The following is a 25,207-nucleotide window of genomic DNA, read 5'->3' as shown; positions in this document are numbered from 1 at the left end:
GTGAAGATCCCACCAGAGCGCCTTCTACTTCTAATTGGCCATGAAACTAGATCAGAATCATTCTCAACGAGTCCATAAGAAGTGATCCCATTTTTTTCATCGGGTCCGGATAAAGACCAAGGATCTTGAGCGGCCGATCCTGCAGAACAACTCAAAAGATAAAAAATTATCGTTAATCTCTTCATTCTCGTTCCAAGCTCGAAGTACCATTTTTACAAATAAGAATCTCCTTCGTTACATGATTTATTCTTCATATAGATAGATATAGGATCTATGGGGCAATTACTTAGAAGTACATTTTGTGATACAGCCCTTCCTATTTGATAGAAAAGGATCTCATGATCCTGAACCGATCTTACCTGGGATTGCAAATCCCAAGTTTGTCTATGAAGAGCGGATGTAATTGTATTAGTGTCTATAATTGATTTCTTCTGTGTAATACTAATTGATAGGACCTCATTGGTAAGTGCTACAAGATCTCGTGCATTGGAACCCATGGTTAAGGACCCGAATCCGTTAGTATGGAACATTTTCTTTTCCAAGTGAAATCCCCTAGTATATGAAAGAGTGAAAAAGTGCTTTCGTTGTTGTGGAAGAAGAAGCTTTTGTATCTTAATGCGCGTATTTAATTTATTCGGAGCTATTAGAGCGGGATCCACTTTTTGGGGAATATGAGTCGAAGCAATAACAAGAATATTTCTAGTAGAACATCTTTCACAATCCCTGGAGAGATGGTTCACTAATAGACCGAGGGCTAAGTCATTCGACTCATTCACATCCAGATCATGAATGTTTGGACTCCATATTATGCAAGGAGACATTGATTTTGCTAATTCGAATTGAAGGGTGATATAAAATCGGTCTATTTCCGGCATCATATCCATAGTTAGCCCATTCATCCTAGTTAGCAGTTCCAGCTCCGTATCAAGGTCACGATCGATATCGTCACTAGCATCAAGATTGTCACTATCATCAATATCGTCACTATCATCACTATCGATCTCATCAAGAAGAAAACCTTTAGGCTTGTTATCCAGGAACTTGTTCAGAAATACCGTAATGAAAGGAACATAAGAGTTTGTCGCTAGGTATTTGACCAAATAGGATCGTCCAGTTCCTATAGAACCTATCACTAAAATACCCCTAGAGGGGGATAAGGCTAAGCGGAGTGAAAAGGGTTTTCCATGATATGGGAAATCAAAACTATTTTTTCCCACACGAAGTTTGTGATTAAGTGATTGTCTGATAATGAGCAAGGAATATTCGTCTTTCTACTAAACAGGGTGGATTGAACTCATAATTCATTAGATGCTTTTTATGAATTTCAACTAAGTATCTTAAGTAAATTGCTCCCGGTTGTTGAACCATTTGATAACCAAAGTCATTCTTTGATAAACGATCACTATGAGTCAGACTCAATAGAATTTGATCAATCCTATTTTATGTCGTTAAGGTGGAGAACTGAACCAAGAATTCTCTTTCTTCATCATCAATCGAATCACTGTTCGCGACCAGGATTCTATTTTATCATTAATACAATTCCCGTTCACGTTTTTTCTTTTTCTTATTAATGAATAGATCTCTTTACTTGTATAACTTAGATGTCTCGTATTTCTCGAAAAAGTGATTCGATTGATGGGATTTGGTATGAGATCGATGATCTCGTTGAGATTGATATTCCAATATTTCTTCTTAGAACGTATTGATTTGACCCCATAAGCATGACCAAGAATGTTGCCGCCAGAAGCAGAACCCCGTATTTCTTCTAGAGAATCTCCTAATTGTTCCAGAGCAACTAGAAAGAGATTCTTTAACCAGAAAGAATTCGGTTCAGATGTAGGATACCTATCCAGAAGTTTTCGCAACTCAATCATAGATGATGGAATCATCAAAGAGTTGACCTTTTCGAACTCTGTTTGTAACTCACTAGAGGCCCGGGAAACAAAGAGAAGATGTGTACGAACGAGATATCCAGCAACAAGAAGAAGGAAAAGGATAGAATAGAGGAACTCCTAAGCATTTGGCAATCTCAGATGTGTCGATATCAATGGTGACTCATTATTTCGATGAATCATTTCTTCGGACAGAAGAAGATTATGTAAACACTTACTCAAGATCTCACTTATCAGATTCCATTGTGGAACACACAATTTTTTGTGAAGAATTCGCCATGATATACTTGATCCATGCATAATATCATGAAAAATGGGTACAAATTTTTGACTGCTACTTAGCATTAGCAATAGGTCTGAAAAAGTATCTAAAAATATCAAATTTAGATATTTGTACCCTGTCGAAGTAAGGAACCATGGCATATATGTTTGGAATAGATTCCATTTTGAGAGAGTTGAAACAGCACTATCTCGTTGAAAGGTTCTATACATCTGCCCTTTCTCAACGCATTTCTTTAGACAAAGACTCTATTTTTTCCTCTTTTCGGATGATAAATCTTTCTCAGAACATGGAGCGTGAATTAAACCCATGTTTGAATTGAAATTGAGATACTGATGCAAGTTCTTCCCTTCTGAATCAGATAGATTCATATCTGAAAGAGGTTGACAATAAGTTCTTTCAAAATTGACTATTTTCCCCAAAAAAATGAAATTCTGAAAACTTCTTTGTCTTATTTATACTCTTCTTCATAATCTACATACTATGTGGTACAAGGGATTCCCAACATCTCGTAGAAAAAGAGTATGTAATGTAGAATTTGAAGAAGAGTATTTGACTTTCATTATTTTTATTTTATTTTTAAAAATTGGAGTAGTGTGACTATGTTACTATTAACAGATCTCAATGCCATAAGACGTATCAATAGTTTTCTATTCTAAATAGAAAGAAAGTCAAATTTGTCTAAATACTAGACATAAGGAAGCAGGGTATAAATGCGGGGAACAAAAAATTCTAGGAGGGATTATTTGTCTTCCTAGTCTTCGACACAAGAAAGGGGTGTAGAAAAATCCTTTTTTCTTGTATCGAAACGAAAGAGTAATGATTCTTGATCCTGTTTGTTAAAAATTCCTAGTTTTGGTTTCTATATTTTTCCAGATGTATCAGAAACCCTTTACCTTACCCCCACCCCCCTTTACGTATAATATACTAAGTGGTGGACAAACAAAACAAAAAAAGAGAGGAAATTTTATTAATTAAATAAAACTTCTTCAATCAACTTATCTTATACAAAATTTGATGATGAAATATGAAAACAATAAAAAATAAATAGAGTAATGTAATAGAGAGAGTAAGGTTCTACATTAGATTAGTATAGAAAGGATTTGCATGATATCTAATATATTATAGTAGCCAAGAAATTGAGTGATTCCTTCTTTCTTCCAACTTTGAAAGTACCGATAGATACTATCATAGAAAAAGAAGAGGTGGTCCGAATAGTGAATTTTTCAAAAACATGATCAGAAAAATGAGAAAAATGGAGTTTTTGAAAAGAAAAAGAAATCCATTTTATCATTTAGACGAAAAAAATATTATGATTCTTAAGAACTCAACGGGCCCTTCCCCTTCGAATCAAACAAACAAAGAAGGGAATCCTGTTGAGTTCTTATGCTTTCATGTTGACGACTCAATTCATTCGATTACTACAGGAATGAACCCAATCCGGAATATGAACCATAAAAGAAAATACCTATTAAACCGATTACAAGAATACCAGCTACAGTACCTATTATCCAAAGAGGAATCCTTCCAGTAGTATCGGCCATTTACCCCACTTCCCTCCAGATTTCATCAAGTGGTACTGCTAGAGACATAAACAGTCATGGATAATTAAATTATGAGATCCTTATGAATGAGCTAAGAGAATCTTATTGATTCTCTTTCGTTTTCTTAATTGAAGAAATAATTGGAAAATAAAACAGCAAATACAAAAATGAGTAATAACCCCCAGTAGAGACTGGTATGATTCGATTCAACATTTTGTTCGTTCGGGTTTGATTGTGTCGAAAATCTATAATTCGGATTAAGTTTATCGTTGGATGAACTGCATTGCTGATATTGATCCCAAAAAAAGACGGTAGGTACAGCTAGGCCGTGAACAGCCAACCATCGTACTGTGAAAATTGGATAGGTTCAATCTATAGTCATTAAGGCCTCCTAAAACGATATACTAAATTCATCGAGTTGTTCCAAATGATCAAAACGGCCAGTTATTAATGGAATTCCTTATCGGCTCTCTGTAAAATACTTGTGACGACCCGACCCGTTGTCTCGTGAGTTACCACCCCGTTTCCCCCATTTTATGCTTCTTCATGTTTCGTTATCGGTATTCGGTGTGCTAGAGTTAAATCGGATTGGTTTTGATAGGAAATGAGACACTTAGTCTCTTTAAGGAAAGCTTGTTTTGGAAAAGTCAACCGAATGTTGACTATTGAGTTAGAGGGCTTGCATGTGATTTCCAGTGATTCGGTTAGCTTCGGGGGATGATATGTGGCTTAGGAGTGTGATCGAAATTGATTTTGGAGGTCCAGAGTAGAATTAGGGTTGAATTGGCGAAGTTAGTATTTTGGCGAATTCTGGTTGGTAGGTGAGATTTTTATACGGGGTCGGAATGGAATTCCAAGGTCTACAGTAGCTTCGTTAGGTGATTTTGGATGTGTGTGCAAAATGTCAGATCATTTGGAGGTGTTTTGGTCGGGTTTTTTTATCAAATGCGTATTTCGGAAGTTTTTAAGAAATTTAGGCTTGAATCCAATGTAATTTGATGGTTTTGGTGTTGTTTGTAGTGTTTTGATGATTGGAACAAGTTTGAATGATGTTTAAGGATGGGTTGGCGCTTTTGGTTGAGGTCCCGGGGGTCTCGGGGTGATTTCGGATGGTTAACGGGAATTTTTGAAGTTGGAAAATGTTGTAGAAATGTAGCAGTCAGTGCAGAGCAATTTTGCTCTATGCGATCGCATAGCACAAAGGGCTGTGATCGCATAGAAGGATTTTAGGGGTTGTTTGGTTGTTCAATGCGATCGCATGCACAGTGTTGTTTGGTAAGGCACTGCGAATGCATAGGGCCTGTTGCGATCGCATAGGGTAATTTGAGACCATGGAATTTTTGGTCTATGCGGTCGCGGAGGCTTGGATGGGATCGCATAGAGTAAACTCTCGGCTGGCAGAAGGGTTTTAATAAACATTTCATCCGCGAACCAAACCCATTTTTCCACCATTTTTTAGCAACCTTGAGAGCTTTTGGACGGGAATTGAAGGGGTTTTGACGGGAAGTGATTGGAGGTAAGTCCTATGAACTAAATACATGATTATATTGTGAAATCGTCATTGAAATTCATGATAATATAGCCAAATTGTAAGAAATTAGGGCTTGAAATTGAAATTCTAAATTTGGGATTTGAGGGGCCATTTATGGTGCGATTTGAGATATTTTTGTATGTATAGACTCGTGGCGAGATAAGGAATCTAGTGATGTCAATTTTCTGATTTTTTCAAGAAGTGGGCCCGGGGCTCGGGTTTTGCCAACTTCGTATTTTTCGATATTTTTTGATTGTTTTCAATTGGGTATTGTTCCCTTAGCATATTGTGATGTATCCGCTCTGATTTTGGTTAGATTCGACGCACGTGGAGGCCGATTTGAGGGGCAAAGGCGTCGCGAGCTAGAGATTTCACTGGTTCGAGGTGAGTAATGATTGTAAATGATGTCCTGAGAGTTTGAAACCCCGGATTTGCACATCGTAGTGCTATATTGAGGTGAGACACGCATTGGATAATGAGCGCGGGGTCCTTTACTACTGGGATTTGTGACTTGCTCCATCCCGTATTGATGATTTTACTGCATATTTAATTGAAACTGATTTGTTATCATCATGATTTAGGCTGATTGTCGTATTTGGGCTTCGTACCAATTATTTGAACCCTTCAGGGATTTTTATTAGTATTTCCTCACTGTTTTGACTTATATTTAAACTCAGTCCTGTTGATGATTATTGTTTTACAAACTCATCCACTTTTATACAGATTTGAAACTCAAATGATATTTCTAAATGATATTTTGGGCTAAGAACTACCGTTTTTATAAATGCCCAAGGGGCTTGTGATGATTTTCGGACTAAGTGAGGCTGAGGGCCATATGTGAGGATATGCTGAGTAATATGAGGTCGAGGGCCTGAGTTACTATTTATGCCACGCAGTGGCTTGAGTGATGTGAGGATATGCTGAGTGATGATGCCACGAGGTGGCTTGATATAGCGCTTGGTCCGTAAGGGGCCCCTCCGGAGTCTGCATACCCACAATGAGCGCGGGTACCCATGTGATTTGAAACAGTGGTAACAACGACACTGTATGATGCAATTTGGTCAGGTAACAATGACTGACCAGGAATAACACCGTGCGGTTAGGTAACAATGGCTGACCATTATGCTGAGTGATTGATACTATGCCCGAGGGGCTGATATGAGTGATTGTGAGGTAGCCCACAGGGTTGATACTGCTCTGAGAGTGAGTCCGAGGGGCTGATACTGTACTAAGTGATTGATACTGTGCCCGAGGGGCAGATTTCTACTTGTATTTTGATACTGAGCCCGAGGGGCAGATTTCTACTTGTTATTTACTGTCGAATTACCTGTTTTAACTGTTTTAAAAGAGATTTCATTTGATACTTCATTGATTTTCTGGTTTTAAGTGATTTCACTGCTTCTGTATAGAATGTTTTGTGCCTGCACGTGCTTTCTTGCTTTCAGCCATTATTTATAATTGTTATTCACTGAGTCGGAATACTCACATTACTCCCTGCACCATATGTGCAGATTCAGGCATTGCAGAGTCCGCTCTTGAGTGTTGATTCTCTCAGTCCAGGCAGTGATTCAGAGACTACGAGGTAGCTGTTGGTGTTCGCAGCCCCGTGCCTCCCTTATCTTATCATTTCAATGTTTTTAGAACTATTGTATCGAATTTAGTGTCCAACAGACTTGTATCCGGACTTCTTAGTTGCTCATGACTTGTGACACCCCGGTTTGGGCTGTGTCGGGATAGTTCCTGCTGTTGTTAACATTAAAATTCCTCAATTTATGAGTATTATATTATATTCTATTACTGTTATGATGATTAACTGTTTAAAAGAGGTGTTCCATTTTGGTCTGGCTGGCCTTGTCTTCACGAGAGGCGCCATCACGACCGGGTTCGGGGATTGGGTCGTGGCAAGTTGGTATCAGAGCGTAGGTTACTTGGTCTCACGAGTCATGAGCCGGTTTAGTAGAGTCTCGCAGATCGGTACGGAGACGTCTGTATTTATCCTCAAGAGGCTGCAGAACCTTTAGGAAAACTTCACATTCTTGAATGTTTATCGTGCGTCCTTGATTCATCTTGAAAAGAAACTTTTGAAAGTCCTTCCACGCGTTCGTATGTGCGCATGAGCGCTCAGTATCAGATGTACCTCGATGGCTTGTGATTCCCCGATCGAGAGGCGAGGTGTAATCTCTATGAGTTTATGGTGGGCCAGTCTAGAGGACTTGAGGTTGGATCTTTGCCTATGGCTGGAGCGCTGAGGTGCTGATTGTGTGAACAAGTGTTTTTGAACTTATATGTTCGGTAGTGTCCCCATTAGTGGAAATGACGGTTGTGGCTATGTGAGGAGTATGTTAGTACTACGAGGCATATCCATATGAATTGGAAGCGACAAAAAGGGGTCTGTTGAATGATGGAAGAATTAGTAGATGCTTGAAGTCTATCTTGATTCAAGTTATAGCCCGAGTTATGGGCATTTGAAGAATCTTTTCATGACTCCTAGTTGGAAGTGAAGTAAATTTCATGTTGCGGTATGAGTACAGACTCAGGAAGATGAAGTGACTGCGTATTTCTTATGGCGGTGGAAGGTATACGAAAATGTTATATTGAGGTGAAGCAGGTGGGTTATCTCATGCGAAGTGTGCTGAGGCGGTGTGATCCTCATGTGAATGATAGAAGATCTCATGCACAAATGAATTGTTAGTGTTGAAGTTTGAAATTTTTGGTTCACTTAAGAGAGTGAGTTTAATTGTTGAGAGATTGCCAAAGAGTTGAAGTACTAGATGAAATGTGTTTACATAAGCTTACAAAGGATTTGAGTTTAACCTCACTATGGTATTGAGGCAACAATGGAGTATATGCGTTATGAGTATAGTGTGTTATGATCTATGGCTTCGAGCCAAGTTGGGGAGCTTGTTATTGGTTAGTGGATTGTGCGGTTATGTACTATATTAGTTCCGATTTGATGCATGCTGGTGAATCGGTTCTGGTTGTGAAAATTGGGCCGAGAATGGCACGAGTGAAGGAAATTTTTTGACAAGATGTCATGAGCTCGGATGAGCAGGAGATAAGTTTCGATGTTTACGGTAAGTTGGTATTGTCTTCAGCGTCACCTAAGATCGGTGTGTTGTAAAAAGGGTTTTGCGTCCTGGTTAATAATTCTTGATCGCTCTTTAGCATTAGTGCGACCGGTGGTTTGGATGTACGCTCCAGATATTTTTGTGGTAGGTTGTGGGAGTGTGTCCCACGGGAATATTATATAAGTGTGGCATGTGATCACTTGATTGATTAAAGATGTAAACCAAGTATGAAGTTTGTGATGGTGTCGTTTAAATTGAAGATTCATGCCTGGAGGGCACTTGGCATATTGGGTTGTGAACTGGGGAGGATTACTCCGATTGTGATGGTTGTTCTTGTGTGTTATGAGAAAAATGGGAGTTATTATAGACCTTTGAAAGGTTATCAGACTAGTTCAGTGTGATCAGAATCAGCTTGAAGTCGGTGGAAAGATTTAATGTGAATAATGGCTCTATATCAGGCTAGATGTGTGCATTTTAGTAACACGGTCCTCATGGAGGAGTAGTTAGGTTGATGTTTCATTGTCAGGTATTTCGTGTAGTGATGCATTGCGCCATGTGAGTTGTGAGACGGCTTGCGAAATTGCTATGTGTTGAGAATCCGCGTAGGAATGACGTTATATGAGCATCTTGGCTCTTGAAATTCAGATTGTACATCGCACCTCAGTTGTGCTTGAGTTTTATAGCTTATAACGCTCTATGTCCCTCAGAGATATTATTATACACTTAGCATGCTTATAACCGATACTCGGTATTTTGTTGTAATGAGCAAATTTGGCTCGATGTGCATCTCCTCATGTGAGATCTATGTGTGGATTAGGTGGCACGCCGCCATGGGTATGTTATCTGGAGCGAGTTTCACGCCGCAACAATGTGATGTGGAGTATAATTTTCTATGTGCTATTTTGTATGTCTCGTTTCCTGTTTTCTAAGGAAAGTCCATATTAGTGCGTGAGATTGGTAATTCCTTCTAGAGTTCGTTTTCTTTTTGTATCGCGTTCGAATTGGTAGCCTATTGGTATATTGGGGCATCATATGCGGCTTTTGATTATGCCTGGGGTGCCTTATTGCCTAAGCAGTTCGTAATGGGTGAGACGAGATCATTGAATTCGAGATCAGTGCAATCTAAGTATATGAAGTAAATTAAGGGGCTAAGACCATTGTTTGGTACAGAATGAGGTGATAGTTCCTGCCAGAAGTATAGACCCAATGAATTATTGATTCGGTGGTGTTATGAATTTATACAGATCTCATCCGTCGTATTGGTATTGTAAGAATTTGAACAAGACCTATGTATGTCATGCAGGGCATGGGATGTGTAATGATTTTTCTTCTAGATGGGATCAATGGAAGTTCTTGACTAGTTGAGTACGTAAACGTTCATGGTTAGGAAGGGAGGTTAAGTCCTCATGTTACCTTAGGATGATATGGTATATGCGATATGTTGTGAAGGATTGAGATTTTCGTGTGTGAGGTTATGGTTCAGTTCTGAATGAAAATTCATAACATTCTTAGGCAGTACAGGCAGCTTTAGGTGATTAGAGAAATGAGCTTCAGATGATTAGGGTGAATGGTCTTCAGATGATTATGGAAATTGTAATTCTAATCATGGTGATTTATAGAGGGTATATGTTTCAGAAAAAGGCCAATGTGATTAAGTTGATGGCACTTCAATAGTATTGCGGCACTTTAAGGCTGGATCGACTGCTAATATTCGAGTTGCTTGTATGGCACATGGAAATTTTAGAGTATTTATCGTGGGATGATTGGGTATTAAAGGTGTGTATGTATTCGCACGATGGAAACTGGAATCTGGTATGATGATTTGTGTGCCATATAGAGTTAGAGACTGGGAGTTCTCATGTACAGGCTAGGTTGTGGTGGTGGATTGTGTGTATTCGGCACCGTTTTGTGGCAATCGGGATTTGGAGGCTTGAGTGGATCTTTGTTTGCTGGTATGTTAGATTTTGGATATGATGTCGGAATTCAGACTAGTTGTCTTAGTGTTGAGTGATTATGTACTATTGCGCTACGGGCAATACCGAAAATACCACGGGTTGAGTGATGAAGTACATTGAATTATGTTCTAGCAGAGTGGTTTATATTTCAAAGGACCAGCGGATGGTTGGGAAGGATTGCTTTCTTAATTGGGCATTCGTGATGGATGTCAGCGCAAAGGTTGCTATCATTAATTCAGTTCCGGTGTTGGGTGACTTTTCAGATGAGTTTCATATGGCTAGGCATATCGCCGAGCGAGGTTGTTGATTTCGGTATTAGTTTGGTGCCGGGCACCGAATCGTCTGGCTCTGATAGGAGTTGTAGTAGTGGAAGTCTAGCGGGATGAGTAATTGGGTGTTGCTTGGTGAATAACGTACCGGTTATGTTCTATCAGGTTTGCATGGTGTGTGTTATTTGTTTCACCATGGGCGTAATGATTTGCTTTGGCTCCAGACATCAATTGAGCATGGTTGTCGATTTCAAGCATAGTGACTTGAGGTGTTTCCTGTGGAGTAGTATTTGGATAGGAACGCGCATTGCAGCAAAGCTGTGTGAAAACATGACATTGCGGGTCAAATTTGTGTGTCCTGTTTCTATTATGTGAGACAGGGTCTCAGCCTTGTGTTGTGGCAGTACTAGTGAGTTTGAGGTACAGCTCTCTCAGTTGAGTCATTTTTATGATTTGAGTATGTTCGGACCGTTTCTTATTGGTGCACGTATTATGCAAGTTGTGGTTTAGGCATGTATTGATGTGTCATGTCACCGGAGTGGTGTGTTTGGTTAGAAGGGATCGTTGGGATCATAAATGAATACAAACAAATTCGGATTCAACATGTTTAAGGGGTTAATATCGAGGTTCGGTTCAAATTTGCAATGGTAATTGCCAGAGAGGAAGTGGTCTCATGAATGGTTAACCCGAGAAATGGGTTCGGTTTATTGCGTGTTTAGTATCGTTATCAGTATATAAAGTGTTGGAATGAGATTTCAGTCGATAAGAGTTTCTCTATCGGTATTTAGGTGTTGTGTACAGCTGCTGCGAATAGAGGTTATGGTTGCGAGCATTAGAGCTAGGTGGTTTGTCATGTATTGGCACTGAGGTTGCAGGTATGGGTTATTACAGCTGGTTCAGGCTTATTCTGAGTATATATGTGAGGTTCTGATCGTGTGTATGGTTTCGGAAAGTGCAATGTAGTTCTATGGTTTAAGGACTAGATGGATTGTGAAATTTCAGCTATGTGGTGTTGTCGGACCTATGAGAGACAGAGTGACGTGGGATCACCCCGGGTATATGCTTGATAAGGTTAACCAGCTATTGGTTGGCTTCTAGGACAACTCTGGGTACGCTTGAGGACGAGCGTTTGTTTAAGTTGGGGAGGATGTGACGACCCGACCCGTCGTCTCGTGAATTACCGCCTCGTTTCCCCCATTTTATGCTTCTTCATGTTTCGTTATCGGTATTCGGTGTGTTATATTTAAATCGGATTGGTTTTGATAGGAAATGAGACACTTAGTCTCTTTAAGGAAGGGTTGTTTTGGAAAAGTCAACCGGATGTTGACTATTGAGTTAGAGGGCTCGGATGTGATTTCCGGTGATTCTGTTACCTTCGGGGGATGATATGTGGCTTAGGAGTGTGATCAAAATTGATTTTGGAGGTCCGGAGTAGAATTAGGCTTGAATTGGCGAAGTTAATATTTTGGCGAATTCTGGTTGGTAGGTGAGATTTTGATACGGGGGTCGGAATGAAATTATGATAGTTGCAGTAGCTTCATTAGGTGATTTTGGATGTGTGTGCAAAATTTCAAATCATTTGGAGGTGTTTTGGTCGGGTTTTTTATCAAATGCGTATTTCAGAAGTTTTTAAGAAATTTAGGCTTGAATCCGATGTAATTTGATGGTTTTGGTGTTGTTTTGGTGTTTTGATGATTGGAACAAGTTTGAATGATGTTTTAGGATGGGTTGGCGCTTTTGGTTGATGTCCCGGGGGCCTCGGGATGATTTCGGATGGTTAACGGGAATTTTTGAAGTTGGAAAATGCTGCAGAAATGCAGCAGTCAGTGTAGAGCAATTTTGCTCTATGCGATCGCATAGCACAAAGGGCGGGCTGCGATCGCATAGAAGGATTTTAGGGGTTGTTTGGTTGTTCAATGCGATCGCATGAAGGGGTTGTGATCGCACAAATATTGAAATGGGAAGTGTCGGCTGGTCTTGTCTTCACGAGAGACGCCATCACGGACGGGTCCGGATTTAGGGTCGTGACAACCAATCACAATGAGAGTCCCGGCAAGGGATCAATAAAGAAACAACACTATCCCGGCAAGGGAATCGACAAATATAAGTAAATACGTCCCGGCAAGGGAAATCAGCTACAACCAAACTTGTTCCAATATCTAACTACCTCAACTAGCACCAATACTCAATCATAAGTAATTTTCACGAGAATAATCATAATCCTTTCTCAACACAGAGAATCAACAACTTAGGCATTCGTAGTATTTATTAAGAACACAACAACTTCAGTTTAAGATCCACGGTCATGTTGACACCAACGTATAGATACTCATCACCATGCATATACGTCGTACTCAACAAGTAACATGTAGCAAATAGGACACAACTCTTAATCCCTCAAGCTAAGGTTAGACCAAATACTTACCTCGAACTTCCACGGCCAACTCAAGACTCAAACACCACATTTCCTTTTGAATTTTTCTCCAAATCAATTGTTTCTAGACATAATCGACTTAATAACATCAATAAACGCTAAACAATTCAATTCCAAGGCTTAATTATAGATTTCCTATCATTCTTCCCAAAAAGTCAAAAATCGACCTCGGGCCCGCTTGGTCAAAATACAAGGTTCGGACCAAAACTCGATCACCCATTCACCCACGAGCCCGAATATGTAATTAGTTCCAAAATCCGACCCCAAAACGAGGTTTAAATCCCAATTATACAAAAAGCCCTAACTCTACCCAAATCCCTAATTTTCTACCCTTAAGAACATGATTTAGGCCTAGAAAACTAATGGGTGTTAATGAAAATTGAAGAAAATGAGTCTAAGATTACATATCTATGGATTTGTGGTGAAGTTCTCTTTCAAAAATAGTCCAATCTGGAGTTTGGAAGAAAAAGTTATGAGATTTTTGTTAAATTCCTATGTTCTGTTACTATTTAAAAATCACTGGGCAAGCCTTCATCGCGTTCGCGATAGGCCTGTCTTGTTCGCGATGGGTTAAGGCCTAGGTGACCTTCGCGTTCGACGGCTCGCGTTCGCGGTCAGATGGCCGCATTCGCGTACAACAATTGTGAAACCCCTCCCCCCAGGCCTTTAACCTTATGCTTTCACGAGTGCCTGGACGCGTTCGCGAAGGGTACTCCCCCCACAGCCTCGCGTTCGGGTCCCAAGCTCCGCGTTCGCGAAGATAAACTGGCCCCCGAGGAAATTGCCTTACGCTTCGCGAGTGGAACCACGCGAACGCGAAGAACAAAACCTCTGTGCACTGAGACAACAAAAACCTGCAATTTTTCCTAAGTTCAAAACCTTCCGGAACCCATCCAAAACTCACCCAAACCCTCGGGGCTCCAAACCAAACATGCATACTAACTCAAAAACATCATATGAACTTATCTGTGCGATCAAATCGCCAAAACAACCTCTTAAACAATGAATTTAGCATAGAAATCTAAGAAAAATCTCAAACCTTTCAAAGTATCAATTTTCACAACTATGGGTCCGAATCACCTCAAAAGACTTCCGTTTCTTACAAAATTTTACAGACTCGTCTTAAATCACATATAAGACCTGTACCGAGCTCCGAAACTAAAATACGGGCCCGATACCATCAAGTTTTAAACACATTTTATTTTCAAAAACTCATAAATATTCCAGAAAATAATTTTTCTTTAAAAATTCATTTCTCGGGCTTGAAACCTCGAAATTCGATTCTGGGCATATGCCCAAGTTCCATATTTTCCTACGGACCCTCCGGAGCCGTCAAATCATGGGTCCGGATCAGTTTACCCAAAATGTTAACCGAAGTCTACTTAAACACATTTTAAAGGCAAAATTCATCATTTCTCACAGATTTTCACATAATAGCTTTCCGGCTACGCGCCCGAACTGTGCACGTAAATCGAGGTCAGACAGAAAGAGGTTTTTTAAGGCCTCGAAACACAAAATTTATTTTTAAAACAAGTGATCAACTTTGGGTCATCACAATAACTAACAAAAAAGTAATAGTTTAGGCGGGTTTTAGGCTGAGTTGAATATCCACGTGTAGTGCTACATGACACGTTTTTTAAATAATGAGGAGTGTGTACTACACGTACCACTAAGAATGCAATCAGGGATTTTTAATAAGAAGGACATTACAGTTCATGGGGTTTTTGGGGATACCGAATAGTTTAAGTAGGAAACTGACAAAAACATGATAGTTTAAGGGAATTTTAGAGTATTAACTCATTTTTTAATATAGACCAATTGAGGTTCTCGGACCCCATAATTATAAAGAAAGTAACTATCGACCACATCATAAATAAATTTTAAATACTCCTACCTAATAATATGATTTATGGCTGCTCAAAGACACAAACAAGTGCAGACAACCAAATTATGGTTTATGGTTTATGGTTGCCGCTGTTAAATTAAATTATCTTAAATAGTTGACCATATGGAGGAAAAAGAAATCCACATAGGCACCATGTAGGAAAACAAAGGTGGGACATGGGGATTTAATGGATGAGCGGCAAATATAATCCTAAAGTATAAGTGTAAGGATAAATATGTCAAAAAGTATGACGAAGGACAAATGTAACCCTCTTTGAAGAGTACAGAGATAAATATGATCTTAAAGTATAATTGTAAGGTTAAATATATCAAAAAGTATAACGAATGACAAATATAACCATTTTTAAAAAGTACAGGGATAAATATGACCCTTTTCCGTAATAAAAAAGCAAAACAAAGAAAACGACAAAGCCTCGAAAATAACTGAGGAAAATATCATTGCCTTTTCTCATTCTCTATCATCGGAGACCATTGACGCAAACAAGGAAAATAACCATTGACTTGGAGTCAACGGAATTATCATTATCTTCTCTCATTGGCCAACACATATCAGATATTTTCGATTATTGTGTATTAATAATATATTGTTTGACATTTTTTGAACCTATACATTAATTGTGTAAGCATTAATTATACACCCTATTTGATATTATCCTATGCATAACTAATGCATAAGAAACCATTTTTAATGCATGCATTAACGTAGTTAAAGACAAAATTATCCTTCAAAATTTATGCTTGATTAAAATATGTTATTATATTAATGCAAGTTTGAAATAATTCAAGAAAGTGAGAAATAAAATTATATCCCAACTAAATAAATAAATACTTAACGTATTTTTTTAATATAAATAAGTATTAAGTTCGATACTACAATATAGTTAGACAAATCAAATAATTTTTTAAAATATTTTTCATATAAAAACATTCCTCAACATATGTTTATTTTGAAAAGATAAAGTGATGGACTAGTTATGAGGGTATTTTTATAAACAAACAATTCCTTTAAAAACTGTGCAGTGCTTTAATACGTCAAACTAAATAATGGATAAAAAATATGTCAGCCTAACTAATGCAGGCATAACTAATATCAGCAATACTAATACACACTATTCAACATTATTCTTATACACTCTACCAAACGACCCGTTATATATTATGAATATTTGATCTGATTCCTCTTATAAATTTGCAGGCCAGCTCTGTTGCGGAAGCCAAATGTATATAGTGTGAATAAGTCACAACTACTATACCAAATAATAAATAACACAATAAAGCAACAATAAAAGGAACACCAGAATTTACGAGGTTCGGCTAATTTTGCCTACTCCTCGGACACAACCAATATTTTATTCCACTTCAAAAATACAAGTGAAATAATACTAAAGAGAGAAGATACAAATTTCTTAAGAAGATAAGAAGGCAAATGAGAGGTGTATTTAAATCCTAAATATTAGGCCTCCTTTTATAGGGAAAAAATCCCAACCAATTTGGTCTTCCACCGATGTGGCAGTTTTGGCATTCAACAAATCTCCACCTTGGCAAAATTCCACATCTTCAATTTTCTCTCAATAACAAATTTTGGTTATGTCTTCATCTTCAATCTTCAGTGTTTAACAATGTTGATCAAATCTAAACAATGTTGAAACTTGATCGTAGTCACCACCTTTATCAGCAGGATTCTCTGTAGTAGGAATTTTCTTTACTTTACCGTGACTCTACCTTCTTCTATGATTTCTCGTACGAAATGATACCGAACATCAATGTGCTTCAGCCTTGCATGATAAACTTGGTTCTTCGCTAATTGAATAGCACTTTGACTACCACAAAAAATTGTGATACTTTTTTGTTCAACACCAAGCTCTTTTAGCAGCCCCTGAAGCCAAATTGCCTCTTTCAAAGCCTCTGTAATAGCCATGCCTCTATTGTAGACAAAGCAACTGTTGACTGCAAAGTAGACTTCCAACTAACTGTTACTTTTGCAAAAGTAAACACATAACCAGTAGTTGATCTTCGTTTGTCCAGATCACCGGCAAAATCTGAGTCACAATATCCAACTACAGACTGATTGCATTCCTGCTCAAAAACTAATCCAACATCTACAGTATTATGAATATACCGTGGAATCCACTTCATAGCTTGTCAATGCTCCTTTCCTGGATTATGCATATATCTGCTAATAACTCCAACAGCTTGTGAAATGTCAGGTCTCGTACAGACCATTGCATACGTCAAGCTACCAACATCATTTACGTATGGTACATTTGACATATACTCTCGTTCAGCTTCATCCTTTGGCGACATAGTAGTACTTAGCTTAAAATGGGGAGCAAGTGGAGTACTAACTAGCTTAGTCTTTTCATCTATGCCAAAACGTTGTAGTACTCTTTTCAAATATTCTTTCTGAGATAAACGGAGTTTCTTTGAATGTCTATCTCTTATTATCTTCATGCCAAGAATTTTCTTTGGCTCACCCAAATCATTCATCTCGAACTCCTTCTTCAGTAGAATCTTCAACTTATCAATTTCTTCCGAATTCTTGGAAGCTATCAATATATCATCAACATATAGGAGAAGATATACAAAGGAACCATCTTTAAGCTTGTGCAAATACACACAATGATCGTATTTGCTTCTCTTGTACCCTTGCCGCAACATAAACTCGTCAAATCGCTTGTACCATTGTCTAGAAGATTGTTTCAATCCGTACAACGATTTTTCAAGTTTGCACACCATATTTTCTTTTTCAGCAACTTTGAATCCTTCTGGCTGAGTCATGTAGATTTCCTCCTCCAAGTTTCCATGTAAAAACGCAGTTTTTACATCCATCTGAACTAGTTCTAAATCCAATTGTGCTACCAAAGCCAACATAATTCTAATGGAGAAACGTTTTACAACTGGAGAAAACACTTTATTATAATTAATTCCCTCCTTTTGAGCATATTTTTTGGCCACCAATCTTTCTTTGTAGCGAATATCTACTTGGTTAGGAAATCCTTCCTTCTTTGCAAATACCCATTTGCACCCAATTGTTTTCTTTCCCTTCGGGAGATTGGCCAATCTCCATGTATGATTCTGATGAAGGGAATCTATTTCATCATTCATGGCAATCCTCCACTTATCTTCTTCTGAACTTTGGACTGCGTCTTTATAAGTGGTAGGAACATCATCAGCTACAATTGAGGTTGCACAAGCAACCGTCTCTATGAGATGAACAGGTTTCGTTATTGTTCTTTTTGGCCTGCTGGTTGCTATTGATTCAAGTTGTTATTGAGGTACCTGAGTTGGAATCTCCTCTACTGGCTCTCCTTCCAGAGGGTAATCTTCATTTGTTTCCTCCTCTGCTTCTTGTGTAGGAAAAATAAATTTTCCCTCAAACTCCACCTGCTTAGAAGAACCTTCATTTTGTTTGGTATCTTTTGTTACCTTATTTACCATAGCAGATTCATCAAAGGTAACATCCCTGCTGAATATTACTTTATTTGTAATAGGACACCATAAGCGATATCCTTTGACTCCAGAAGTAATTCCCATAAAAATAGCCTTCTTTGCCCTTGGATCCAATTTTGACTCTGTCACATGATAATATGCAGTTGAGCCAAACACGTACAAAAAGTCATAATCTACAGCAGTCTTTCCATACCATTTTTCAAATGGTGTCTTGCCATCAACAGCAGCAGATGGTAAGCAATTAATGAGGTGGCATACATATGTAACTGCCTCAGCCCAAAATTCTTTGCCCAAGTCAACATTGGACAACATATACCGTACCTTCTCCAGCAAGGTCTGGTTCATACATTCTGCCACTCCATTCTGTTGTGGTGTATGTCTGACAGTGAAGTGTCGGACGATGCCATCATTTTCACAGACCTTATTGAAATGTTCATTTTTGTATTCACCTTCATTGTCTGTGTGAATACACTTGATCCTCTTGCCTGTTTGATTCTCCACCATCGTCTTCCATTTGAGAAAAATTCCCAACACTTCATCTTTGCTCTTCATTGTATACACCCACACTCTTCGGGAAAAATCATCAACAAAGGTTACAAAATAGTATTTCCTACCCAATGAAGGTGTTTTGGAAAGACCCCAAACATTAGAGTGTACATAATCCAATGTGCCTTTAGTATTATGGATCGCTGTACCAAATTTAACCCTTGTCTGTTTCCCTTTGACACAATGCTCACAAAACTCCAGGTTGCAAGCCTTTACTCCTTTTAACAATCCTTGATCTGATAGAGTTTTCAAGGATTTTCCTCCAGCATGTCCCAAGCGCATGTGTCATAGCTTGGTTGCTTCTGCCTCTTTGTCGTCACTATCGTTGTCCCAATAACTGTACTGCCACGATAGCGGTACATATTATTGGTCTTCCGATTAGCCTTCATTACCACTAGTGCACCGGAGCATACTCTCATCACTCCATTTTCTGCAATGATTTTGAACCCTTTTGATTCTAGGGCTCCCACAGAGATGAGATTCTTCTTCAAGTCCGGTACATATCGAACATCTGTTAATGTTCTGATCATTCCATCATGGTTCCTTAATCATATTGAACCAATTCCATATGAGGTAAGAGGGTTGTTGTCCGTTGTGTGGATGACTCCATGTTTTCCTTCTTGAAAATCCATGAACCAGTCCCTGTTGGGACACATATGATAGCTACAAGACGAGTCCATCAACCATATGTTTGATGATATTGATGACTCTGTTGTAACTAATGAGAAGTCTGAATCATCACTATCAGCTACATTTGAATCCATAATGGCCTTTCCATTGTGATGTTTGGCCTTATTCTTCAACTTCAGACAGTCTTTCTTCCAGTGCCCCTTTTCTCGACAAAAGGCACATTCATCTTTGCTGGGTCTGGATCTTGACTTGGATCTTCCCTTCTTTGTCCTCGTTTGATTTTGAGGATGACCCCTCACAAATAGTGATTCTCCTTCTCCGCCCTTCTGTTTTTCTCGCTTTCTTTGTTCATAGCTGTACAAAGCCGAACAAACTTCTCTGAGAGAAACTTCGTCATTTCCATGGAGTAGAGTAGTTTCAAGGTGCTCGTACTCATCAGGAAGTGACGCCAACAATATCAAGGCCAAGTCACCATCATCATAAGTTGTATCCATATTTTGCAAATTTGTGACCAACTTATTGAAACTGGTGATATGTTCATTCATCGTGGTACCAGGAACATAGGTAAAGTGAAACAGTCTCTTCTTCATATACAATTTATTTTGACTATTTTTCTTCAAATATTTATCCTCCAGTGCTTTCCATAATTTACTTGCAGAAGTTTCCTTTGTGTATGGATATTTCTGCTCTCTAGCAAGGTAGGATCGAATGGTACCGCAAGCAACACGGTTGAGAATCTTCCAATCTTCTTCTCCAATAACATCTGGTTTCTTTTCTTCAATGGCCAGATCTAGCCCTTGTTGAAAAAGGACATCTAGAACCTCGCCTTGCCACATCCCAAAATGTCCGGACCCGACAAATATTTCTACCGCAAATATCGCATTTGACACAATTCTTGTCATAAGCGAAGATGCCAATGATGACGTATTGTTGACACTTGATGTAGATTCTTCTTGTTTATTGTCTCCCATCTTTGACAAAAATATTATTTAATAGCTGACGACACAAATCAAGATTATTTCCTTTTTGGTGTGGAAGGTCAGACTAAGTTGCAACCACAGAGCATACTCAGACAGAACCTTGAATCAGTTACCAAGATAAATCCTTTCTGATGTGGAAGATCAGACTATGCTGCAACCACAGAGCATACTTAGACAATACCTTGGCTCTGATACCAATTGTTGCGGAAGCCAAATGTATATAGTGTGAATAAGTCACAACTACTATACCAAAAATTATGACAGCCGCAAAATAATAAATAACACAATAAAGCAACAATAAAAGGAACACCAGAATTTACGAGGTTCGGCTAATTTTGCATACTCCTCGGACACAACCAATATTTTATTCCACTCCAAAAATACAAGTGAAATAATACTAAAGAGAGAAGATACAAATGCGTTAAGAAGATAAGAAGGCAAATGAGAGGTGTATTTAAATCCTAAACATTAGGTCTCCTTTTATAGGGAAAAAATCCCAACCAATTTGGTCTTCCACCGATGTGGGAGTTTTGGCATTCAACACTTTCATCATTCAGTAGAAGCAAGAGAATCAACGAAAGAAGAAACGGCCAAACCAAAAAAGGTCATTTTGTTGCAATTTTCTCGTTATATGCCAAACATATAAATAAAGTATATTCTTTGCTACTTCAAGTTGATGACATGACACATACATATATTGTTTCCTCAAGTTTTCTAAAGGCCAAAAGTTTTTTTTTATTAATTTAAAAAAGCACTAACTTTAGAAAATGAAAGTGTTTGGCCAAGTTTATGGCAAATAAATAAGTATTTTTAAGTAGTAACAAATTCTTCTCTCATTATTGGCCAACAATATTTTGTGTTGAAAGTCCAAAACAAGGTCACATATCATATTTTTCAATTATTTGTATTATATAATATGAATATTTGATCTGATTCCTCTAATAAATTTGCAGGCCAACTCTCGTCATTCAGGAGAAGTAAGATATCCGACGAAAGAAGAAACAGCCAAACCAAAAAACGTCATTTTTTTTTTTGTTTTTGCAATTTTCTAGTTCTATGCTAAACATATAAATAAATTATATTCTCTGCTACTTCAAGTTGAATTACATGACACATAGATTGTTTGCTCAAGTTTTCTAAAGGCCAAAAGTATTTTTTTTTTATTAATTTTAAAAAACACTTACTTTATAGAATGAAAGTGTTTGGCCAAGTTTATTACGAATAAATAAGTGTTTTTAAGTAGTAACAAATTATTTTTAGTTTTTAAGCAGAAGCGAAAATAGCTTCTCCGAAATAAGTGTTTTTTCGATTTATCTTAAGAACAAGATTACCCATATGAAAAATTTATCATTACTAAATTAATTAGTAGTAGTAACTTCCTTTTTCATAATTTCGGGCTGCCATTTTCCTTTTCATAATTTGACAATTAAAAGTACCTTTTGAAAATATTGACCAAACACGACCTTGGAGATAACGCAAATTTATTTGACATTAAATTTAAGAATGGAGTGATGACAATTCCTTGTTTTGAAGTCTTTTACTGTCGGAGACCATCCTGAGAAATTAAATTTTATAGTATACGAGCAACAATCCTCTAATGTATATCCTAGATATTTTAGTGATTTTTTCATTTTCATGGATTATCTTATTGACTCAGACAAAATTAGGAAAGGGGTTGCAATTTCATGACTTCTATTACAAAGAAGAATACATGATGTTAGTTCAACTGCAATTATGTACGATGCAATCCCAAGATAACTAGAATCAGCTATATAAATCATCACTATCTATTATGACATGTCAATCCTTTTTGTTTTCATTTCTTAAAATGTATTGTATTGTATTGTATTTTTTTTTTTGGCAAAAGAGTAGAAGTTAATACAGCTGCAAATTGTAATTACTTTGGGTTGATAAAATAAAGTCTTTCTCTCTGTTGTAGGAATTGCAGTTTGAAGAAGAATGACACATCATATTGAGATTACCCAAATGGATCATCAAATTCCACTTCTTGATCAAACTTCTGTAAATGAGGTCTCTCTCACACACACCCCACGCTATACTTCTTTAATTCAAAAATAATTGATGTCACATATGGTGTGCTTCACTTTATGCTATCCCTTAAAAGATACTTTCTTCGGTCCATAATAGTGATTTTTTGGTCTTTTTTATTTTAGTTCAAAATAAGTGTCATTTTTACATAATCAAGAATGAATTAACTATAGTTTTTCAAATTTGCCCCTATTTACATATCACAATGCTTCATGTTAACAATATGTAAAATTTAATTAAGGATAATTTAGTCAAAATACGTATTTGTTTTCTAGGAGTTTGTATTTTATTAAAGGGTGTGCCAAAATGCTTATTTGTTTTTCTTTTCTTTAATTTTTGACTTTGATATAACTTAATCTAAGTGAAAAGTTAAGAAAATAAAAAACTAGAATTTTATATGCGTGTAGACTTCTGGAACACACCCACGCATTTTTTCTTTACTTAAGCATTAATAATTAATAGAATAAGTAAAAAAGAAAAAGAGTAGTAAAAGATGTTTATAAAATTAACTAAACAAAAGAGAATATTAGTAAGGGCAAGTTAGTCATTAATGATAAATGGGTTAAAAATATAGAAAAATCAAAGTGAGAGGTAATCGAAATATCGTAAAATACAGGGGAGGTTAGTGTAATAAAGCAAAATGTGATGAGAAATCTCTCAAATAATTTAAATTTTTATTTTGGACAATTTACCATCATGATTGGAAAAAGATGAGTCTTGGCGTAACTGGTAAAGTTATTGTCATGTAACCAGCAGATTGCGGATTCGAGTCGTGAGAATAGTTGTGATCCGGCCCTTCCTCGGACCTCGCACATAATAGGAGCTTAGTGCACCAGGATCGAAAAACAAGGAGAAAATCTTTTTTAAGATTTTTGTTTTATCCTATCATTATTTATTGACAATTTATGTAGAGAAAAGAAACACAATAGAAGGAAAAAATATGACTCGTTAATTTCCATTAATTACAGATAGAAGAAGGGAGGAACGTGGATCATTTAATTGAGATAAGCGAAGCAAATGGTGAAGATACATCAGGAATGGCAACAAACAAACCTGCGAATCAAATCCTTGATGAAATATTTGCAGATATCAACGATTCATCTAGCAAATGTTGTACCATATTTAAAGTAAGTGTGGCGTTGAGTGAATCAAATCCGGATGCTTATAAGCCAAAGGTGATCTCTATTGGTCCTTACCATAATCAAAATCCTGAACTTCGCTCCATGAAAAAGTACAAACTGTGTTACCTACAACGGTTCCTCAACAGAAAAAAGGGGATTGATGTCGAAAGTTGCATTAGGGAATTGGAGGATGAAGCATTAAAGTGTTATGATGAAATACAAAACCTTAACAGTGATATTGTTGCCAAATTTTTAAAAATATTGTTACTTGATGGTTGTTTTCTAGTTGAATACATTCGAGAGTGTTGTGGAATAATTCCAACAGGAGAAGACGTGATTATCATGGGAGGTTGCAGAGATAATCAAGTACGTCGAGATTTGTTGTCACTAGAAAAACAACTTCCTTTCTTTGTCCTCACAAAACTTCATGACATGACAAAGGAAGTTTATGAAATACCATTCACAAAAATGGTGAAGGAGAACTTTTTACCTTTATTACCGAAGATGACCCCTGCATCATATCTTGAGAGTGAAGGTAATGATATCAAACATTTACTTCAAGTTATACACATGTCGTGTCACCCTTCAAAGAATAAAACCACTAGCCTAACAAATCCTAGCATGGAAACAAAACATTCCTGGAAAAGCTTATGTTGTAATCCTTTGCAAATAATTAGGTCAAAAGATAAGCCAATAGATAAGGGCCACCTAACGGGGCATAACGTCATGCCAAATTCAACAGAGCTTTTCGAAGCTGGAGTTAGCTTCGTAAAAGTCGGATATATTTATGATCACTTGAAGAAAGAAAACTATGGAGATAACACAAGTTTATTTGATATCAAATTTGAGAATGAGTTAATGAAAATTCCTAGTTTTAGAGTCACTGATGGGACGGAGAGTCTCCTGCGGAATCTGATAGCATATGAGCAACAGTCGTCTCATCTACCTCCTAAATATTTCAGTGATTTTTTGCAATTTTCATGGATTATCTTATCGATTCGGAGAAAGATGTGAATTTGCTTTGCCAAAAAGGAATTATCAGGAATAGGATAGGGGAGAACAAAGGAATAGCTACCCTTTTTAACAATATCGGGAAAGGTGTCTGCGTTTCATCTGAGGACTTCTATTACAAAGAAGAATTCAGAAAATTGCTTCAACATTATGAACAACCATGGAACCTAATGAAGGCAAGTTTGAAGCGCAATTATTTTAATAGTTCGTGGGTAGGAGCTTCAACTATTGCAGCTGTCGTACTCCTCATCCTCACAGCTATGCAAACTATTCTAGCTTTCACAGGTGGTATTTAAATAGTCATTGTTCTAATTATACACAATGGTTGTTTGATTTTGTTAATCCTTTCGGTTTGGTTTTCCTTACTATTATTTGTGTATCCAATCCAAATTTAAAATGTCTTTTACACACACACACACATTTGTGTATCCAATACAAGTTTAAAATGTCTTCTACATATATATATATGTCTATGAGGAATCTTCTAAATCATCAGGCGTATAAATTAAATAGAGGTGGAATGAAAAATGAAAATTAACCTA

At 37.4% G+C, this 25,207-nt stretch overlaps 1 pseudogene; it reads left to right on the top strand.

Moving 5' to 3' along the window:
• Nucleotides 1-23,472: 23,472 nt before the first annotated feature.
• Nucleotides 23,473-24,961, top strand: LOC107816740 (UPF0481 protein At3g47200-like; annotated as a pseudogene).
• The last annotated feature ends 246 nt before the right edge of the window (nt 24,962-25,207 follow it).

This window comes from Nicotiana tabacum, chromosome 16 (genome assembly GCF_000715075.1).
Source record: "Nicotiana tabacum cultivar K326 chromosome 16, ASM71507v2, whole genome shotgun sequence".
NCBI lineage: Eukaryota > Viridiplantae > Streptophyta > Magnoliopsida > Solanales > Solanaceae > Nicotiana > Nicotiana tabacum.
Note: the sequence above shows the minus strand (reverse complement) of the source record. Positions and strands in the feature narration are given on the sequence as shown.